Source organism: Hyla sarda, chromosome 5 (assembly GCF_029499605.1).
Source record: "Hyla sarda isolate aHylSar1 chromosome 5, aHylSar1.hap1, whole genome shotgun sequence".
NCBI lineage: Eukaryota > Metazoa > Chordata > Amphibia > Anura > Hylidae > Hyla > Hyla sarda.
The window spans coordinates 353,898,837-353,921,427 of NC_079193.1; the positions used below are offsets into that span (position 1 = coordinate 353,898,837).

Genomic DNA, 22,591 nt, shown 5'->3' on the forward strand with positions numbered 1-22,591 from the left:
AAAAAAGGCTACCAACCTCACTAGTGCTATATACACCACTGAAGAAGGGGTGTTAACTTGTCATACCCCGAAACGCGTCTGGTGCTGCATTTGGAAGCCAGATTCCACTGAACCATATTCACATTTAGCACCCATCCTGGTGCGTTTTTTACCCGCTAATATCTATGAGGACTTATTGCCATTGATACCTCAGGAATGAAAGAATTGCCTTATATCCACCTGGGATTGCTGACCATATGCTGATCAGTTGCTGAATAATATTATTGGAAAAGTTAAGAGACTTTAACATCTGCTCAAACTAAACGTCCATTACAAAACAGTCAGCTCACCTGCAATCAGCTGACTGCTGACGTCAGACGCCGCCGAGACACACGCTGACCGGCCGAACACCGCTATCCTCGCAGCTCGCTGAGGGAGACGTGGCTGCACATCGCCACCCCAGCTTGAGCGTTACACAGTCAACCAGATCGTAGGAGCGGTGAGCGGCACGAAAGTGCCGACAATTCATTTACAGCTATTACGCTTTATACCAACATAGCTATAATACAGCAATCCTAGAGAGTACAGCATACGGAAACATTGATACAGTTTACCATCCTTAAGTGGATACAATTGGCAAAAAAAGAAAGACTGCTTGATTATATGCGGGACATGTGAAAGTGGCCACTATTCACACAAGACTATATCAGGACTGCGATATATTCATTTACAGGTTATTACTGGAAACCACAACTATTTGATATCATCAGCGTCTTATCTTGTATTTATTCACATTTTCATTGCAGGATTCACATTGTATTTATTTGTATTTTATTTACAGGTTGTTACACTATATCCTATTTGTAGGCTGTATTTTCATTTACAGGTTGTTCCTTGTATTGTAGGACAAATCACCCCATTATAGGGGATACAATTTTTTCCATAGGCTTTATTTGAGCCATTGTGCGTTTTTCTATTCCTGGTGTGAATAGTGACCATATTTACATATTGGTTTTATCAAGTAATATGGTGGTATCCGTTTAGCATATTCAGGTGCCAACGTGGGGCCCCACGTTTGGCACATTATTAACATCAATATTTTAAAATTATATTTTATTGTCATCTGACATTTATATCTTATATATTGAGGTACATTAATAAATTTATAATTTTTGGTATATTGTATTGAATTCTTTTCTTGGCATTTCCCAGACTGACACCATATAACTCTATGATGAGTTAGTGCACTGAGGACTGGTAGATTTTATTTTCCTTGATTCAATTCCCTTTTTTCCTCTTTTGGGTGAGAGGTATCCAGTTAACCTCGTACATTTTATGTTGTAGAGCTACGCATCCATATTCCTATTTTTAATTTACAAATTTGTTTACCTTTCTGGCTCCAGTTCATTTAAAAAAAAAAGAAAAAGGTTTTCCACTGGAGTACCCCTTTAGTCCTTCCAGTACTTATCAGCTGCTGTATGCTCCACAGAAAGATGTATTTCTTCTTGGAGTTCTTTCCAGTCTGACCACAGTGCTGACACCTCTGTCCATGTCAGGAACTGTCCAGAGCAGGATAGGTTTGCTATGGGGATTTGCTTGTACTCTGGACAGTTCCTGACATGGACAGAGGTGTCAGCAGAGAGCACTGTGGTCAGACTGAAAAGGATTCCAGAAAGAAATACAACTTCCTCTGTAGTATACAGCAGCTGATTAGGATTAAGATTTTTAAATAGAAGTCATTTACACATCTGTTTAACTTTCTGGCGCCAGTTGATATATATATATAAAAAAAAAAATAATAAAATGTTTCCCACTGGAGTACCCCTTTAAGTGCTTAAATTCCTGCATTAGAGTTTTCTTAGATCCCAACCATTACAGGAAGAGCCTGACTGTCAGTCACAGCTGGGTTCCCTTGGGTCACACACAGAATTTTGGTCAGTATTTTGATGCCATTTTTTTTTTAACCAAAACCAGTAATGGAACAGATGGAGAGAAACCTGTAATTGAAAGATTTGAAACCTTATTTGTGTTTTGGACCTACTCCTGGTTTTGACTAAATAGACTAACCAAAATACTATGCATGAGCCCAACCTTAAAATGTCACTTTAAAACACTGTTGATGTGTCACACAAACATGCTAAAAGTTTTAACTAGTCAGTATCTGGGTGTTCAGACCCCACCTATTGTTAGAACGAGCCAAGAGAAGAACGTGGCTAAGTGCTTCACTCTCAGGCTTTTTACATAAAGGGGTACTCCGCTGCTCAGCGTTTGGAACAAACTGTTCCGAATGCTGGAGCCGGCGCTAGGAGCTCGTGACGTCATGGCCCTGCCCCATCATGACGTCACGCACCGCCCCCTCAAAGCAAGTCTATGGGAGGGGGCGTGACGGCAGTCACGCCCCCTCCCATGGACTTGCATTGAGGGAGCTGGGCGTAATCTCATGAGGGGGCGGGGCTATGACGTCACAAGCTCTTGGCACCATCTCCAGCATTCGGAACAGTTTGTTCCAAACGCTGAGCAGCGGAGTACCCCTTTAATTTGTCTCCTGCAGTGAAACAACATCTCCAGACAGTGCGCACATAGAGTTGGATAATCGAAGGGGTCTGAACACCCAAATCCTGAACGTTTAAAATTTTTGACGTTTAAAACGTGATATGCAGACCTGTCAAGCATTTTAACCCTTCAGAGTTTCAGTGCTTAGACCCTACAAATTGCTAAATATAGACGACTGAAGCACAGGGCAGTGCACTTCACTACTCGACTTGGTGCGGAGCGTTCACACTGAGTAATTCAAGAGGAATTTACTCGAGTGATCCCTCTTGAATTCTCCGCTCCAAATTAAAGGGATACTCCGGTGCTTAGACATCTTATCCCCTATCCAAAGGATAGGGGATAAGATTCCTGATCGCGGGAGACCCGCCGCTGGGGAGCTATCACGCCCCCCTCCCGTAGGCTTGCATTGAGGAGCGGAGCGTGACATCACACGGGGGCGGGGGCGTGACGTCACACGCCACCCACCCTGTAGTCGCCGGTAATCAGTCCCGGAGCGAACACGCTCTGGGGACTGATTACAAACGGGGTTCCGCGTGCAAGATCCCGGGGGTCCCCAGCGGCGGGACTCCCGTGATCAGGCATCTTATCCCCTATCCTTTGGATAGGGGATAAGATGTCTAATCACCGGAGTACCCCTTTAAGCAACATCTCCTCTTCCCATTGACTGCAATGTGTTTTATGCTTTCCTGTTCACACTGCGGAAATTTCGCTTGTGGAATTCCAATGCGAAATCCGTGAGCAGAATCCAATAGAAGTCAATGGTAAAAAATTCCGCCCGACATGATTTTTACGCAGATTTTGCACGGAATTCGCGCATAATTTCTGTGCAAATTCTTTACAAAAATGGAAATTCCACAGCTGAATTTTTAAGTGAAAATTCCTCTCCAGTTCCAGAAGATGGAGCCTGTCTGAAAATTGACACATTGAGCATAACGCTTACCCCAGCTATATGTAGAGATTAGTAGGGGATCTCAAAACTGAGACCTCAACCAATCAAAAATTTTAACCTTAAAGGAGAACTCCGGAATATAAAAATTGTCCCCCATACTGCCGGCAGTAAAAAAAATAAAGATATACATACCTTTCTCCGCCCTCCCTGTGCCTTCTATAACCGGCTTCGGTCTCCACCGTGATCCTCTTCCTGGTTGCTGCTGGTCGGAGACTCATAATGCACTCAGCCAATCACCGGCCGCAGTGAAGTCCCGGCTCGGCCGGCGATAGGCTGAGCAGCAGTGTGATGTTTTCGGCCCCAGCAGCAGGTGCCGGTGTAGTGAAGAATTTTGTGTCCTAAAGTGTTCTCATACTGCCGCTCAGCCTATCGCCGGCCAAGTCGGGACTTCACTGCGGCCGGTGATTGGCTGAGTGCACTATGACTCGCCGACCACCAGCAACCAGGAAGAGGATCGCGGCGGAGACCGGAGCTGGTTACCGGAGGCCTCGGGGGAGCGGAGGAAGGTATGTACATCTTTATTTTTTTTACTGACGGCAGTATGGGGGACAATTTTTATATTCCGGAGTTCTCCTTTAAGTAAGAGTAAGCAAGTCTCACTCCCTAACCCTAACTCCTAATCTTTTCTCTAATCACTCAATTGGTGGCTGCTTTTATTGAGTAATCAGCCTAAAACTGATCCCAAAAGTTTAGGATTCACCGAAATCCAAAACTTCCAGGAAATTGAAATCGAATGTGATTCATCTATTCGAGTGAATTTTCTAAAGACAAAATCATCCAAGACATTTTACAATTGTTTTAGCTCGTGTAAGATTCCTACGTATGCTTAATTCATCTGATAACCATTCGCCATTTTACATCCAGGCTTCTGGTACAGCTATGGGAACATTTCTAACACTATATAGAGATACAGGGGGGTATTTATCAAAGGATTTATGTGTTTTTTTTTTTTACGTTACTTTGGCGCAATACTTTGGTGCAGTGTCTTTTTGGGCCAAAGTTTGGCGCATCTTCTCCACTGTCATTTTTAGAACTTTCTCAAAATCACACGGTCCTGTGTGTGATTTTAACTTTAGTCAGTAAGTCATCATTTGCGCCAATCGATCTTTGGCGCAATTTTGGCGCAAATCCCGTTTTTTTGGGGGCGCAAATCCCCGCCAAGAAATTTTACACTTGGAAAACACACTTAACAATGTCGGAAAATGTAAAGGTGTCAAAATACATTTAAAAAAATGTTTTTTTGTGAAAGCAGCGACGCTTCCGGGGCTGCTCAATACTATCCTGCGACATAGTTGTCTCTGAGGGACCTTCACCCTCCGTTGAGCCAGGATTGGACATGGCCTCACAGGTTCAGGAAAGGTAAAGCACTAAAGCAGTGGTCTCCAACCTGCGGACCTCCAGATGTTGCAAAACTACAACTCCCAGCATGCCCGGACAGCCAACGGCTGTCCGGGCATGCTGGGAATTGTAGTTTTGCAACATCTGGAGGTCCGCAGGTTGAAGACCACTGCACTAAAGTAACCAAAAAAAATAAAAACTACTCAAGTTGAAAATAAAATCCATTTCACATGGTGACTATAAACCCCACAAAAGATAATAACTCATGTCGCTTGCTGATATACTGCAGGAGGGACTCCAAAATGGCCGCTCTACAGGGTAAAATACGCGTCCTCTGTGGGGGGTAAGTTCTGTGTAAAAGGCGCTGTGAACAGCTGATTTCAACATTTGAGCCAAAATTACTAACAACTTGCACCAAATGATAAATTTGGTGCATGTCCACGAAAACCAAAGTGAAAAAAAAGAAGGGTAAAAAGAAACGGTCAACAGGCAAAATTGATAAATACCCCCCCCCCCAATGTCTTTACTTCTGGTACTTTTTATCAATAGGGGAGGGGCTATGACTTACTTTCTATATACACTCTCTGGACATTTTATTTGGCACACCTTACTATTACCGGGTTGGACACTCTTTTGCTTTTATAATTGTCTTTATTCTTTGTGGCAGACACCACCAGCCTGAACCGCTGATTGAAGGCAGGATGCATCCATGCTTTCATGTTGTTTGCAATAAATTCTGACTCTACCATCTTAAAGGGGTACTCCGGTAATAACCTTTTTTCTTTTAAATCAACTGGTGGCAGAAAGTTAAACATATTTGTAAATCACTTCTATTAAAAAAATCTTAATCCTTCCAGTACTTATTAGCTGCTGAATGCTACAGAGGAAATTCCTTTCCTTTTGGAACACTGATGACATCACGAGCACAGTGCTCTCTGCTGACATCTCTGTCCATTTTAGCAACCATGCAAAGCAGATGCAAAGCAGATGTAAGGTAAGGGCAGCATTGTGGATCAGCAGTTAGCACTGCTGCCTTGCAGTGCTGGGGACTTGGGTTCAAATCCCACTAAGGACAAGAATAAATAAAGTGTTAATATTATTATAATAACATCAGCAGAGAGAACTGTGCTCGTGATGTCATGAGAGAGCATTCCAAAAAGAAAAGAATTTCCTCTGTAGTATTCAGCAGCTAATAAGTACAGGAAGGATTAAGATTTTTTAATAGAAGTCATTTACAAATATGTTTAACTTTCTGCCACCAGTTGATTTAAAAGAAAAAAGGTTTTCACCGGAGTACCCCTTTAATGTCAACGCTGGAATGGAGAGTCATCAGTCCAGACAACATTCTTCTAGTCTTTTGGTGGCCTGTGTGAATTGTAGCCTCAGTTTCCTGCTCTTAGCTGACCGGAGTGGTGCCTGGTGTGGTATTTTGCTGCTGTAGCCCATCTGCTTCAAGATTGGATGTTTTATGTAGTCAGAGATGGTATTCTACAGACCTTAGTTGTAACCAGTGCTTAATTGAGTTATCTCGGACCAGTCTGCCCACTCTCCTCTAATCTCTAACGTTAGGCCTTTCTGTCCCCACAACTGCCGCTCACTGGATATTTTGTCTTTCTCTGACCATTCTCCCTAGAGATGGTTGTGTATGAAAATCCCAGTAGATTATCAGTTTCCAAAATACTTAGACCAGCCTACCTGGCACCAACAACCATGTCAAGTTCAAAGTCACTTAAATCTAATTTCTTACCCTATTCTGATGTTCAGTTTGTTCTTCAACAAATTGTCTTGACCTTGTCTGTCCATTAGCACCCCGACCCTTGATAAAGCCGGTTACGGCCGGCAAAACGTCGGGGGGTGTTGTGTGTACAATTTTAACAGCAGAATTGGGACAGAATATTCAAAATAATTACCAGAGTTGGAATAATAGGGACTTACCCCACAATAATAAAGGGGACAAATGTGAAGGGGAACATATATCCAACTAACTGGAAATGTGAAAGGGGAATGATTTATAACATCCCCAAACTGACCCAATATCTGTGGTTTTAATTCACTATTTTTGATTTCTCACCAATTTTAATAGAGAAATAAAAGTAAAATTGTATTCAATTTTGTTAGGGTTCCTGGGTTTCGGGAATTTAGTCCCAGGAAGGTGCAAGCCTGAATGGGAATTTGATAGTGACCTTGTCTGTATGTCTAAATGCATCGAGTTGCTGACACGTGATTGGCTGTTTAGCTGTACCTAATATAGTGGCAAGAGAGCATATTAAATAAATAAATATATATGTATGTGTGTGTAATTCAAATAAAAGTTTGTGCTGCATCAAATTATCAGCAATAATTATGTGCATAACCCTCACTACCTAAGCAACAATATTATATTGGGACTGTCAATAAAAACAAATCCTGATACACATGTTGTTTTCTGTATCTGTTCCTATATCCTGATTTTATATTCTATTTTCTTATAATGATTACAAGGACACCTGCCTGTGATGCTTTACTCTCTGTCAACATCAGCTTATATACTGTCAGAGACAGGACTGCGGTCAGACTTGCTGACCACAAGCGCATGCGACCGCTGGTCTCCCCTCACCTCCTGCCTCTTCTGTCTCCTGTAAAATTTAAAGGGCCAGCGCACCATTGATTGGTGCTAGTTCCATTTGAGCCTATTTAACCCCACACTTCCTATAATCCTTGCCGGGTCTTTGTGCCTAGTTTGCCTAAGAGAAAACGTTTACCTGTGTCTTGCTTTGCCGTGTAGCTGATCCCCTGCTACGTACTCTGACCTTGCTCATGTTCCGCCTGCCTTCTGACCTTCTTGCTACGTGATCTGACCTTGCTTCTTTTCCACCAGCCCTGACCTCCTGCCAGTCCTGACTACGTCTGTGCCTCTACCTTCCTGTGCCACTTTATATCTCGGCAGCCTGTGTGGACGAGTCGTGCCAGGGATAGCGACCTGGGTGCCTCCTACCGCAGCAAGTCCATCCCGCTTTGTCGCGGGCTCTGGTGAAAACCAATGGCACCTTATACTCCGCTCCCTGGTACAGCCCATGCCATCATCCTCACAGGTCAGTGGATCCACCTACCACAGCCATAACAGATACTTGCTATACAGCAACCACATGGACATACTGTAGGAAAAAGCAATTTAGGTATTATTCATTGCCCTTTTTGGAGGAGAGTATTGTAAGCATACCCTGAGACCTATGGGGGGGGGGGGGGCTGGGAGTAAGGAAATTGTCCTGGTCACCTATTGTAAAAGGTGGCTTTGTCCGGCACTCAGTGAATGGTGACACCACTGCGGCGCGTCCAGCGGAGGGGTGAGTATGAGCGATTTTTTTTCTACTTTACCCTCCCAGTCCCTGCCATCTGGCAATTATTTGTTAAAGGGGTACTCCGATGAAAAACATATTTTTTTTTCATCAACTGGTTCCAGAGTTTTTAATACAGATTATTAAATGACTTCTATTTAAAAATCTTAATCCTTCCAGTACTTATCAGCTGCTGTATGCTACAGAGAAAGTTATTTTCTTTCTGAATTTCCTTTCTGTCTAACCACAGTGCTCTCTGCTGACACCTGTCTATTTTAGGAACTGTCCAGAGCAGGAGAGGTTTGCTATGGGGATTTGCTCCTACTCTGGACAGTTCCTGAGACCGACAGAGGTGTCAGCAGAGAGCACTGTGGTCAGACAGAAAAGAAATTCAAAAAGAAAAGAACTTTCTCTATATTATACTGCAGCTGATAAGTACTGGAAGGGTTAAGATTTTAAAATAAAAGTAATTTACAAATCTGTTTAACTTTCTAACATCAGTTGATTTAAAAAAAAAAAAAAAAGGATTTTACCGGAGTACCCCTTTAACCCCTTAAGGACCAGGCCATTTTACACCTTAGGACCAGAGCGTTTTTTGAACATCTGACCACTGTCAATTTAAGCATTAATAACTCTAAGACGCTTTTACCTATCATTCTGATTCCAAGATTGTTTTTTCGTGACATATTCTACTTTATGTTATTGGTAAAATTTTGTCGATACTTGCATCGTTTCTTAGTGAAAAATTCCAAAATTTGATGAAAAAATTGAAAATTTTGCATTTTTCTAACTTTGAAGCTCTCTGCTTGTAAGGAAAATGGATATTCCAAATAATTATTTTTTTTATTCACATATACAATATGTCCACTTTATGTTTGCATCATAAAATTTACGATTTTTTACTTTTGGAAGACACCAGAGGGCTTCAAAGTTCAGCAGCAATTTTCCAATTTTTCACAAAATTTCCAAAATCACAATTTTTCAGGGACCAGTTCAGGTTTGAAGTGGATTTGAAGGGTCTTCATATTAGAAATACCCCATAAATGACCCAATTATAAAAACTGCACCCCCCAAAGTATTCAAAATGACATTCAGTCAGCGTTTTAACCCTTTAGGTGTTTCACAGGAATAGCAGCAAAGTGAAGGAGAAAATTCACAATCTTCATTTTTTACACTTGCATGTTCTTGTAGACCCAATTTTTGAATTTTTACAAGGGGTAAAAGGAGAAAATGTATACTTATATTTGTAGCCCAATTTCTCTCGAGTAAGCACATACCTCATATGTCTATGTAAAGTGTTCGGCGGGCACAGTAGAGGGCTCAGAAGCGAAGGAGCGACGAGGGGATTTTGGAGAGTACGTTTTTCTGAAATGGTTTTTGGGGGGCATGTTGCATTTAGGAAGCCCCTATGGTGCCAGAACAGGAACAAATACCCACATGGCATACCATTTTGGAAACTAGACCCCTTGAGGAACGTAACAAGGAATAAAGTGAGCCTTAATACCCCACAGGTGTTTCACGACTTTTGCATATGTAAAAAAATGTTTTAAAAATGTCACTAAAATGTGTGTTTCCACCCAAATTTCACATGTATGCAAGGGTTAATAGCAGAAAATACCCCCCAAAATTTGTAACCCCATCTCTTCTGAGTATGGGGGTACCCCATAAGTTGACCTGAAGTGTACTACGGACGAACTACAATGCTCAGAAGAGAAGGAGTCATATTTGGCTTTTTGAGAGCAAATTTTGCTCGGGGGCATGTCGCATTTAGGAAGCCCCTATGGTGCCAGGACAGCAAAAAATACCCACATGGCATACCATTTTGGAAACTAGACCCCTTGAGGAACGTAACAAGAAATAAAGTGAGCCTTAATACCCCACAGGGGTTTCACGCCTTTTGCATACGTAAAAAAAAAAAAAAAAAAATTTCACTAAAATGTGTGTTTCCCCCCCAAATTTCACATTTTTGCAAGGGTTAATAGCAGAAAATACCCCCCAAAATTTGTAACCCCATCTCTTCTGAGTATGAAGGTACCCCATAAATTGACCTGAAGTGCACTACGGGCGAACTACAATGCTCATAAGAGAGGGAGTCATATTTGGCTTTTTGAGAGCAAATTTTGCTCGGGGGGCATGTCGCATTTAGGAAGCCCCTATGGTGCCAGGACAGCAAAATAACCCCCACATGGCATACCATTTTGGAAACTAAACCCCTTGAGGAACGTAACAAGGGGTACAGTGAGCATTTACCCCCCACTGGTGTCTGTCAGATCTTTGGAACAGTGGGCTGTACAAAATTTTTAATTTGCGCAGCCCACTGTTCCAAAGATCTGTCAGACACCAGTGGGGTGTAAATTCTCACTGCACCCCTCATTACATTCCGTGAGGGGTGTAGTTTCCGAAATGGGGTCACATGTGAGGTTTTTTTTTTTTGCGTTTGTCAAAACCGCTGTAACAATCAGCCAGCCCTGTGCAAATCGCCTCAAATGTACATGGTGCACTCTCCCTTCTGGGCCTTGTTGTGCGCCCCAAGAGCACTTTGCGCCCACATATGGGGTATCTCCGTAGTCGGGAGAAATTGCATTACAAATTTTGGGGGGTGTTTTTCCCTTTTACCTCTTGTCAAAATGAAAAGTATGGGGCAACACCAGCATGTTGGTGTAAAAAATTTTTTTTTTTACACTAACATGCTGGTGTAGACCCCAACTTCACCTTTTCATGAGGGGTGAAAGGAGAAAAAGCCCCCCAAAATTTGTTAAGAAATTTCTCCCGAGTAGGGCGATACCCCATATGTGACCCTAAACTGTTGCCTTGAAATACGACAGGGCTCCAAAGTGAGAGCGCCATGCGCATTTGAGGCCTAAATTAGGGACTTGCATAGGGGTGGACATTGGGGTATTCTACGCCAGTGATTCCCAAACAGGGTGCCTCCAGCTGTTGCAAAACTCCCAGCATGCCTGGACAGTCAACGGCTGTCCGGCAATACTGGGAGTTGTTGTTTTGCAACAGCTGGAGGCTCCATTTTGGAAACAGTGGCGTACCAGACGTTTTTCATTTTTATTGGGGAGGGGAGGGGGGCTGTGTAGGGGTATGTGTATATGTAGTGTTTTTTACTTTTTATTTTATTTTGTGGTAGTGTAGTGTTTTTAGGGTACAGTCACATGGGCGGGGGATTACAGCGAGTTTGAGCTGCCGCGCAAAATTTGCTGCATCGCAAACTTGCAGCCTGATACTCACTGTAAGCCCCCTGCCCATGTGAATGTACCCTGTACATTCACAGTGGGGGGGGGGGGGGGGGTGGGGGACCTCCAGCTGTTGCAAAACTACAACTCCCAGCATGCACAGTCCATCAGTGCATGCTGGTAGTTATAGTTTTGCAACAGCTGGAGGCACACGGGTTGGGAAACACTGAGTTAGGAAACAGACAATGTTTCCCAACCAGTGTGCCTCCTGTTGTTGCAAAACCACAACTCCCAGCATTCTCAGGCATGCTGGGAGTAGTAGTTCGGCAACATCTTTAGAGCTAGATGTTGCCGAACTACAACTCCCAGCATGCTTGGAGTTGTAGTTTTGCAACATCTGGAGGACTACAGTTTGCAGACCACTAATACAGTGGTTCCCAATCTGTGCCCTTCCAGATGTTGCAAAACTACAACTCGCAGTATGCCAAAACTGTCCAGGCATGCTGGGAGTTGTAGTTCTGCAACATCTGAAGGGCCAGATGTTACAGCACTACAACTCCCAGCATGCCTGGACAGTAAGGGCATGCTGAGGATGTGTAGTTTTGCAACATCTGGAAGGGCACAGTGGTCTCCAAACTGTGGACCTCCAGATGTCGCAAAACTGCAACTCCCAGCATGCCCAGACGCCAAGGGCTGTCTGGGCATGCTGGGAGTTGTAGTTTACAGGGTCCCTTTACAGCAATGCATGTCGCTTTACGGCGACGTGCATTGCTGTAAAGGGCCCGACCGCGGCTGAAGATCTACTCACCTGTCTCCGCCGCCGCCATCTTCATCGTCTGGATCCGGGTCTTCAGGGACGAGGTAAGTACCGGGGCCGGTCCCCAGCACTCCCCCGTCCCCCGCCGCGTCCTCCGGTCTTCCTCCCGTCCTCTCCGGACTTCAAGGGGCCGGGCAGGACGGGAGGAAGTAACCGCCCCCCCTCCTGCGATTGGTCGGTTAACTAACCGACAGATCGCAGGGGATCGGAGGAGGTGGCAGGCTTGCCACCTCGCTCCTAGGCTCCAGCATGGTCCTGGCTGTGTGTGACAGCCGGGATCATGCGAAATTACCGGGCGGTCGGGTCCCAGAGACCCGATCAGCCCGGTATCGCCGCAGATCGCAAGGGCGATTTCCCTTGCGATTTGCGGCGATCGCCGACATGGGGGGCCTACATGGCCCCCCTCGGCGTTTGCCCTGGATGCCTGCTGAAGGATTTCAGCAGGCATCCGGTTCCGATCTCTGCCCGGCGAGCGGCAGAGACCGGAAAATGCCATGACGTTGTGGAACGTCATTGGTCCTTAAAGCCCAGGGTGCCATGACGTTCCACAACGTCATTGGTCCTTAAGAGGTTAAGGTTAACCCCTTAAGGACCAGGCCAATTTACACTGTAGGACCAGAGCGTTTTTTGAACATCTGACCACTTTCACTTTAAACATTAATAACTCTGGGATGCTTTTACCTTTCATTCTGATTCCGAGACTGTTTTTTCGTGACATATTCTACTTTTTGTTGGTGGTAAAATTTTGTCGATACTTGCAACATTTCTAGGTGAAATATTCCAAAATGTGAGGAAAAAATTTAAAATGTTGCATTTTTTAAACTTTGAAGCTCTCGGCTAATAAGGAAAATGAATATTCCAAATACATTATATATTGATTCACATATAAAACATGTCTACTTTATGATTACATCATAAAGTTGACATGTTTTTACTTTTGGAAGACATCAGAGGGCTTCAAAGTATAGCAGCGATTTTCCAATTCTTCACAAAATTTTCAAAATCGGGACCATTTCTGTTTTGAAGTGGATTTGAAGGGCATTCTTATAAGAAATACCCCATAAATGACCCCATTATAAAAACTGCACCCTTCAAAGTATTCAAAATGACATTCAAAAGGTTTGTTAAACCTTTGGGTGTTTCACAGGAATAGCAGCAAATTGAAGGAGAAAATTCAAAATCTTAATTTTTTACGCTCCCATGTTCTTGTAGACCCAGTTTTTGAATTTTTACAAGGGGTAAAAGGAGAGAAATCTTCCTAAAATGTGTAACCCAATTTCTCTCGAGTAAGGAAATACCTCATATGTGTATGTCAAGTGTTCGGCGGGTGCATTAGAGGGCTCAGAAGGGAAGGAGCGACAGTGGGATTTTGGAGAGTGAGTTTTTCTGAAATGGTTTTTGGGGGGCATGTCGCATTTAGGCCACATTGCATACTATTTTGGAAACTACACCCCTCAAGGAACGTAACAAGGGGTACAGTGAGCCTTAACACCCCACAGGTGTTTGACGACTTTTCGTTAAAGTTGGATGTGTAAATAATTTTTTCTTTTTTTTCACTAAAATGTTAGTTTTCCCCCAAATTTGCAATTTTTGCAAGGGGTAATAGGAGAAAATGCCCCCCAAAATTTGTAACCCCATCTCTTCTGAGTATGGAAACATCCCATATGTGGACGTCAAGTGCACTGCGGGCGCACTACAATGCTCAGAAGAGAAGGAGTCACATTTGGCTTTTGCAAAGCAATTTTTCCTGAAATGGTTTTTGGGGGGCATGTCCCATTTAGGAAGCCACTATGGTGCTAGGACAGCAAAAAAAAATCCACATGGCATACTATTTTGGAAACTTCACCCCTCAAGGCACGTAACAAGGGGTCCAGTGAGCCTTAACACCCCACAGGTGTTTGACGGCTTTTCGTTAAAGTTGGATGTGTAAATGATTTTTTTTTTCACAAAATGCTAGTTTTCCCTCAAATTTAAAATTTTTACAAGGGCTAATAGGACAAAATGCCCCCCCCCCCCCCAAATTTGTAACCCCATCTCTTCTGAGTATGGAAATACCCCATGTGTGGACGTCAAGTGCTCTTCTGGCGCACTACAAAGCTTAGAAGAGGAGGAGCGCCATTGAGCTTTTGGGGAAAAAATTTTTTGGGAATGGAAGTCCGAGGCCACCTATTGTAAAAGGTGGCTTTGTCCGGCACTCAGTGAATGGTGACACCACTGCGGCGTGTCCAGCGGAGGGGTGAGTATGAGCGATTTTTTTTCTACTTTATCCTCCCAGTCCCTGCCATCTGGCAATTATTTGTTAAAGGGGTACTCCGATGAAAAACATTTTTTTTTTTTTTTATCAACTGGTTCCAGAGTTTTTATACAGATTATTAAATGACTTCTATTTAAAAATCTTAATCCTTCCAGTACTTATCAGCTGCTGTATGCTACAGAGAAAGTTATTTTCTTTCTGAATTTCCTTTCTGTCTAACCACAGTGCTCTCTGCTGACACCTCTGTCTATTTTAGGAACTGTCCAGAGCAGGAGAGGTTTGCTATGGGGATTTGCTCCTACTCTGGACAGTTCCTGAGACCGACAGAGGTGTCAGCAGAGAGCACTGTGGTCAGACAGAAAAGAAATTCAAAAATAAAAGAACTTTCTCTATATTATACTGCAGCTGATAAGTACTGGAAGGGTTAAGATTTTAAAATAAAAGTAATTTACAAATCTGTTTAACTTTCTAACATCAGTTGATTTAAAAAAAAAAAAAAGGATTTTACCGGAGTACCCCTTTAAGGTTAACCCCTTAAGGACCAGGCCAATTTACACTGTAGGACCAGAGCGTTTTTTGAACATCTGACCACTTTCACTTTAAACATTAATAACTCTGGGATGCTTTTACCTTTCATTCTGATTCCGAGACTGTTTTTTCGTGACATATTCGACTTTTTGTTGGTGGTAAAATTTTGTCGATACTTGCAACATTTCTAGGTGAAATATTCCAAAATGTGATGAAAAAATTGAAAATGTTGCATTTTTTAAACTTTGAAGCTCTCGGCTAATAAGGAAAATGAATATTCCAAATACATTATATATTGATTCACATATAAAACATGTCTACTTTATGATTACATCATAAAGTTGACATGTTTTTACTTTTGGAAGACATCAGAGGGCTTCAAAGTATAGCAGCAATTTTCCAATTTTTCACAAAATTTTCAAAATCGGGACCATTTCTGTTTTGAAGTGGATTTGAAGGGCATTCTTATTAGAAATACCCCATAAATGACCCCATTATAAAAACTGCACCCTTCAAAGTATTCAAAATGACATTCAAAAGGTTTGTTAAACCTTTGGGTGTTTCACAGGAATAGCAGCAAATTGAAGGAGAAAATTCAAAATCTTAATTTTTTACGCTCCCATGTTCTTGTAGACCCAGTTTTTGAATTTTTACAAGGGGTAAAAGGAGAGAAATCTTCCTAAAATGTGTAACCCAATTTCTCTCGAGTAAGGAAATACCTCATATGTGTATGTCAAGTGTTCGGCGGGTGCATTAGAGGGCTCAGAAGGGAAGGAGCGACAGTGGGATTTTGGAGAGTGAGTTTTTCTGAAATGGTTTTTGGGGGGCATGTCGCATTTAGGCCACATTGCATACTATTTTGGAAACTACACCCCTCAAGGAACGTAACAAGGGGTACAGTGAGCCTTAACACCCCACAGGTGTTTGACGACTTTTCGTTAAAGTTGGATGTGTAAATTATTTTTTCTTTTTTTTTTTCACTAAAATGTTAGTTTTCCCCCAAATTTGCAATTTTTGCAAGGGGTAATAGGAGAAAATGCCCCCCAAAATTTGTAACCCCATCTCTTCTGAGTATGGAAACATCCCATATGTGGACGTCAAGTGCACTGCGGGCGCACTACAATGCTCAGAAGAGAAGGAGTCACATTTGGCTTTTGCAAAGCAATTTTTCCTGAAATGGTTTTTGGGGGGCATGTCTCATTTAGGAAGCCACTATGGTGCTAGGACAGCAAAAAAAAATCCACATGGCATACTATTTTGGAAACTTCACCCCTCAAGGCACGTAACAAGGGGTCCAGTGAGCCTTAACACCCCACAGGTGTTTGACGGCTTTTCGTTAAAGTTGGATGTGTAAATGATTTTTTTTTTCACAAAATGCTAGTTTTCCCTCAAATTTAAAATTTTTACAAGGGCTAATAGGACAAAATGCCCCCCCCCCCCCCCAAAATTTGTAACCCCATCTCTTCTGAGTATGGAAATACCCCATGTGTGGACGTCAAGTGCTCTTCTGGCGCACTACAAAGCTTAGAAGAGGAGGAGCGCCATTGAGCTTTTGGGGAAAAAATTTTTTGGGAATGGAAGTCCGAGGCCACCTATTGTAAAAGGTGGCTTTGTCCGGCACTCAGTGAATGGTGACACCACTGCGGCGCGTCCAGCGGAGGGGTGAGTATGAGCGATTTTTTTTCTACTTTATCCTCCCAGTCCCTGCCATCTGGCAATTATTTGTTAAAGGGGTACTCCGATGAAAAACATTTTTTTTTTTTTATCAACTGGTTCCAGAGTTTTTATACAGATTATTAAATGACTTCTATTTAAAAATCTTAATCCTTCCAGTACTTATCAGCTGCTGTATGCTACAGAGAAAGTTATTTTCTTTCTGAATTTCCTTTCTGTCTAACCACAGTGCTCTCTGCTGACACCTCTGTCTATTTTAGGAACTGTCCAGAGCAGGAGAGGTTTGCTATGGGGATTTGCTCCTACTCTGGACAGTTCCTGAGACCGACAGAGGTGTCAGCAGAGAGCACTGTGGTCAGACAGAAAAGAAATTCAAAAATAAAAGAACTTTCTCTATATTATACTGCAGCTGATAAGTACTGGAAGGGTTAAGATTTTAAAATAAAAGTAATTTACAAATCTGTTTAACTTTCTAACATCAGTTGATTTAAAAAAAAAAAAAAGGATTTTACCGGAGTACCCCTTTAAGGTTAACCCCTTAAGGACCAGGCCAATTTACACTGTAGGACCAGAGCGTTTTTTGAACATCTGACCACTTTCACTTTAAACATTAATAACTCTGGGATGCTTTTACCTTTCATTCTGATTCCGAAACTGTTTTTTCGTGACATATTCGACTTTTTGTTGGTGGTAAAATTTTGTCGATACTTGCAACATTTCTAGGTGAAATATTCCAAAATGTGATGAAAAAATTGAAAATGTTGCATTTTTTAAACTTTGAAGCTCTCGGCTAATAAGGAAAATGAATATTCCAAATACATTATATATTGATTCACATATAAAACATGTCTACTTTATGATTACATCATAAAGTTGACATGTTTTTACTTTTGGAAGACATCAGAGGGCTTCAAAGTATAGCAGCAATTTTCCAATTTTTCACAAAATTTTCAAAATCGGGACCATTTCTGTTTTGAAGTGGATTTGAAGGGCATTCTTATTAGAAATACCCCATAAATGACCCCATTATAAAAACTGCACCCTTCAAAGTATTCAAAATGACATTCAAAAGGTTTGTTAAACCTTTGGGTGTTTCACAGGAATAGCAGCAAATTGAAGGAGAAAATTCAAAATCTTAATTTTTTACGCTCCCATGTTCTTGTAGACCCAGTTTTTGAATTTTTACAAGGGGTAAAAGGAGAGAAATCTTCCTAAAATGTGTAACCCAATTTCTCTCGAGTAAGGAAATACCTCATATGTGTATGTCAAGTGTTCGGCGGGTGCATTAGAGGGCTCAGAAGGGAAGGAGCGACAGTGGGATTTTGGAGTGAGTTTTTCTGAAATGGTTTTTGGGGGGCATGTCGCATTTAGGCCACATTGCATACTATTTTGGAAACTACACCCCTCAAGGAACGTAACAAGGGGTACAGTGAGCCTTAACACCCCACAGGTGTTTGACGACTTTTCGTTAAAGTTGGATGTGTAAATTATTTTTTATTTTTTTTTTCACTAAAATGTTAGTTTTCCCCCAAATTTACAATTTTTGCAAGGGGTAATAGGAGAAAATGCCCCCCAAAATTTGTAACCCCATCTCTTCTGAGTATGGAAACATCCCATATGTGGACGTCAAGTGCACTGCGGGCGCACTACAATGCTCAGAAGAGAAGGAGTCACATTTGGCTTTTGCAAAGCAATTTTTCCTGAAATGGTTTTTGGGGGGCATGTCCCATTTAGGAAGCCACTATGGTGCTAGGACAGCAAAAAAAAATCCACATGGCATACTATTTTGGAAACTACACCCCTCAAGGCACGTAACAAGGGGTCCAGTGAGCCTTAACACCCCACAGGTGTTTGACGGCTTTTCGTTAAAGTTGGATGTGTAAATGATTTTTTTTTCACAAAATGCTAGTTTTCCCTCAAATTTAAAATTTTTACAAGGGCTAATAGGACAAAATGCCCCCCCAAAATTTGTAACCCCATCTCTTATGAGTATGGAAATACCCCATGTGTGGACGTCAAGTGCTCTTCTGGCGCACTTCAAAGCTTAGAAGAGGAGGAGCGCCATTGAGCTTTTGGGGAAAAACATTTTTTGGAATGGAAGTCCGAGGCCATGTGCGTTTACAAAGCCCCCCGTGGTGCTAGAACAGTGGACCCCCCCACATGTGACCCTATTTTGGAAACTACACCCCTCACAGAATTTAATAAGGGGTGCAGGGAGTATTTACACCCCACTGGTGTTTGACAGATCTTTGGAACAGTGGCCTGTGCAAATGAAAAAAAAAAATTCCTTTTCACGGACCACTGTTCCAAAAATCTGTCAGACATCTGTGGGGTGAAAATACTCACTGCACCCCTTATTACATTATGTGAGGGGTGTAGTTTCCAAAATGGGGTCACATGTGGGAGGGGTCCATTGTTCTGGCACTATGGGGGCTTTGTAAACACATGTGGCCTTCAATTCCGGACAAATTTTCTCTTCAAAAGCCCAATGGCGCTCCTTCTCTTCTGAGCATTGTAGTGCGCCAGCAGAGCACTTGACATCCACATATGGGATATGTTCTTACTCAGAAGAAATGGGGTTACAAATTTTGGGGGACTTTTTTCCTATTTTCCCTTGTGAAAATGAAAAATTTAGAGTAACACCAGCATTTTAGTGAAATTTTTTTTTTGCATTTTTCCATCCAACTTTGAAGAATTTTCATTAAACACCTGTGAAGTGTTAAGGCGCACTATACCCCTTGTTACGTTGCGTGAGGGGTGAAGTTTCCAAAATGGAGTCACATGTGGGTATTTCTTTTTTTGCGTTTATGTCAGAACCGCTGTAAAATCAGCCACCCCAGTGCAAATCACCAATTTAGGCTTCAAATGTACATAGTGCGCTCTCACTCCTGAGCCCTGTTGTGCGCCCGCAGAGCATTTTACGCCCACATACGGGGTATTTCTGTACTCAGGAGAAATTGTGTTACAAATTTTTTCCTTTTAACGCTTGTGAAAATGAAAAGTATGGGGCAACACCAGCGTGTCAGTTTACAATGTTTTATGTTTTTACTCTAACAAGCTGGTGTAGCCCCCAACTTTTCCTTTTCATTAGGGGTAAAAGGAGAAAAAGCCCCACAAAATTTGTAGTGCAATTTCTCCTGAGTACAGAAATACCCCATATGTGGCCCTAAACTGTTTCCTTGAAATACGACAGGGCTCCGAAGTGAGAGAGCGCCATGCGCATTTGAGGACTAAATTAGGGATTGCATAGGGGTGGACATAGGGGTATTCTACGCCAGTGATTCCCAAACAGGGTGCCTCCAGCTGTTGCTAAATTCCCAGCATGCCTGGACAGTCAATGGCTGTCCGGAAATGCTGGGAATTGTTGTTTTGCAACAGCTGGAGGCTCAGTTTTGGAAACACTGCCATACAATACGTTTTTCATTTTTATTGGGGGGGACAGTGTAAGGGGTATATATGTAGTGTTTTACCCTTTATTGTGTGTCAGTGTAGTGTAGTGTAGAGTTTTTAGGGTATATTCGCACTGGCGGGTTATGGTGAGTTTCCTGCTAGGAGTTTGCACTGCGGCAAAAAATTTGCCGCAGCCCAAACTTGAAGCGGGAAACTTACTGTAAACCTGCCTGTGTGAATGTACCCTGTACGTTAACCTGGGGGGGCAAACCTCCAGCTGTTTCAAAACTACAACTCCCAGCATGTAATGACAGACTGTGCATGCTGGGAGTTGTACTTTTGCAACAGCTGGAGGCACACTGGATGGAAAACCTTCAGTTAGGTTCTAACTCTATTTTCCAACCAGTGTGCCTCCAGCTGTTGCAAAACTGCAACTCCCAGCATGTACTGATCGCCGAAGGGCATGCTGAGAGATGTAGTTATGCAATATCTGGAGGTACACAACTACAACTCCCAGCATGCCGAGACTGCTGTTTGGGCATGCTGGGATTTGCAGGTTTGCAACATTTGGAGGGCTACAGTTTTAGAGAACACTGCAAAGTGATCTCCAAACTGTGGTCCTCCAGCTGTTGCAAAACTACAAATCCCAGCATGCCCAGACAGCAAACAGCTGTTTGGGCATGCTAGGAGTTGTAGTTTTGCAAGATGTTGTTACCCTCCAGATGTTGCTTCCGTACGATCCAGCCGCACGACATCTCTGCCCGCTGATCTCCATCGCCCACTGCCTCTTTCGCCTGCCCGGATGGGTAAGTAGATCTTCAGCGCCGGTCCCCGTTGTTTCCCCGTCCTGCCCCGCCTATTGTGGGTGAATAGGACAGGGAAAACGAAAGTTAACCCCCCCGCCCACCGATCTGCTATTGGTGGTTGCTTCTGGCGATCAATAGCAGGGGGATCGTAGGTGTCATGGACAACCGCGACCCCCCTTATATTCCGGGTCACCGGGTCACCATCGACCCGTAATGACCCGGAATCGCGTAAATCGCATGTGTGAATTCACTTGCAATTTGCCGCGATCTCCGACATGGGGGGGTCTGATGACCCCCCTGGGCATTTGCACGGGATGCCTGCTGAATGATTTCGGCAGGCATCCCGGTCCGATCCCCGCCCGGCGCCCGGCGGGGCCCGGAACTGCCCATGACGTAACTGTGCGTCATGGGTCCTTGAGTCCCAGGGTGTCGCGACGTAACGTTACGTTATGGGTTCTGTAGGGGTTAATGGAACTTAAAATATAAATTTTCATCTCATGCTACTCTATAATTAATACTAATACCTGAACATACTGATTATGTACCATAATAAAGTATACGGATGCAATAGAGGGGTTCACATTCTAACAAAGAGCAGCTTTCTCTCACGTTGTCAGCATATAGCATATGGTTGACCTGGCCCGATGGAACACTGGACGTGTGAAACAGCTGTTGACTCCTATTCAGCTGTACACCCCTGCATTTGTTAGTTTCTCCCCTGATGTCATGTATGTGAGTATATAACTCAATAAAGAAGAAGAAGTATCACGGTCCTTGGTGAGTGCCACTATTTTATTTCTACTTGGTAAGTTGCTTTAAAGGGGTACTCCGTTGCTCAGCGTTTGGAACAAACTGTTCCGAACGCTGGAGCCGGCAGCTCGTGATGTCATAGCCACGCCCCCTCATGATGTCATACCCCGCCCCCTCAATGCAAGTCTATGGGAGGGGGTGTGGCATCCGCCACGCCCCCTCTCTTAGACTTGCATTGAGGGGGTGGGATGTGACATTACGAGGGGTGGGGCCAGTACCCCTTTAAGAATACCATATTACCATCTAAACCAGTTTTTATCTGTTATACATTTTCAGTTTCTTTATCTTTTGTATATATTAGCCACTTTTTTTGAGAGGACTGACCTCCAATTTTTACTGCAATATTTGGTGGTTTTTCCCATTTTAATATTTTCTTGACCAAGTCAACATTGAGAAATTCTTGCAGTTACTGTATATTTTTTACACTGCAGCCCAGTGTTTCCAAGCCAGGGTGCCTCCAGATGTTGCAAAACTATAACTCCCAGCATGCCTGGACAGCCTTTGGGAGTTGTAGTTTTGCAACACCCGGAGGCACCCTGGTTGGGAAACACTTTTTTTTTTGCTTCTTTTAATTCTTCTTTATTCAAGATATCCAATTACGTAAAAGAGAAAAACAAATAAAACATACTTCTCAAAAAATAATAAATCCATCACAAAAACAATACCCTAGACTTATAGGATATCTGTCTTAATTTATATTTTACAATTCAAGCCCCAACTCTGCCCCCACCCAAGCCACCCATATTTTGCTGCAGATGGAGAAGGGAAAAAGAAGAAAAAAATAAAAAATAAAAAAATAAATAAAAAAGAGGTAGGGAAGAATAAAAAAAGAAAAAAGAAAAGAGGAAGGGAAGAATAAAAAAAGAAAAAAGAAAAAAGAAAAGAGGAAGGGAAGAATAAAAAAAGAAAAAGAAAAAAGAAAAGAGGTAGGGAAGAATAAAAAAAGAAAAAAGAAAAGAGGAAGGGAAGAATAAAAAAAGAAAAAAGAAAAAAGAAA

The 22,591-nt window shown here is 42.7% G+C and overlaps 1 protein-coding gene across 1 annotated transcript in view; it reads left to right on the forward strand.

Annotated features, from left to right (window-relative positions):
• Positions 1–22,591, forward strand: part of COLEC10 (collectin subfamily member 10) — a 205,677-nt gene that overhangs the window by 49,973 nt on the left and 133,113 nt on the right. The gene's annotated exons all lie outside the window — the stretch shown is intronic.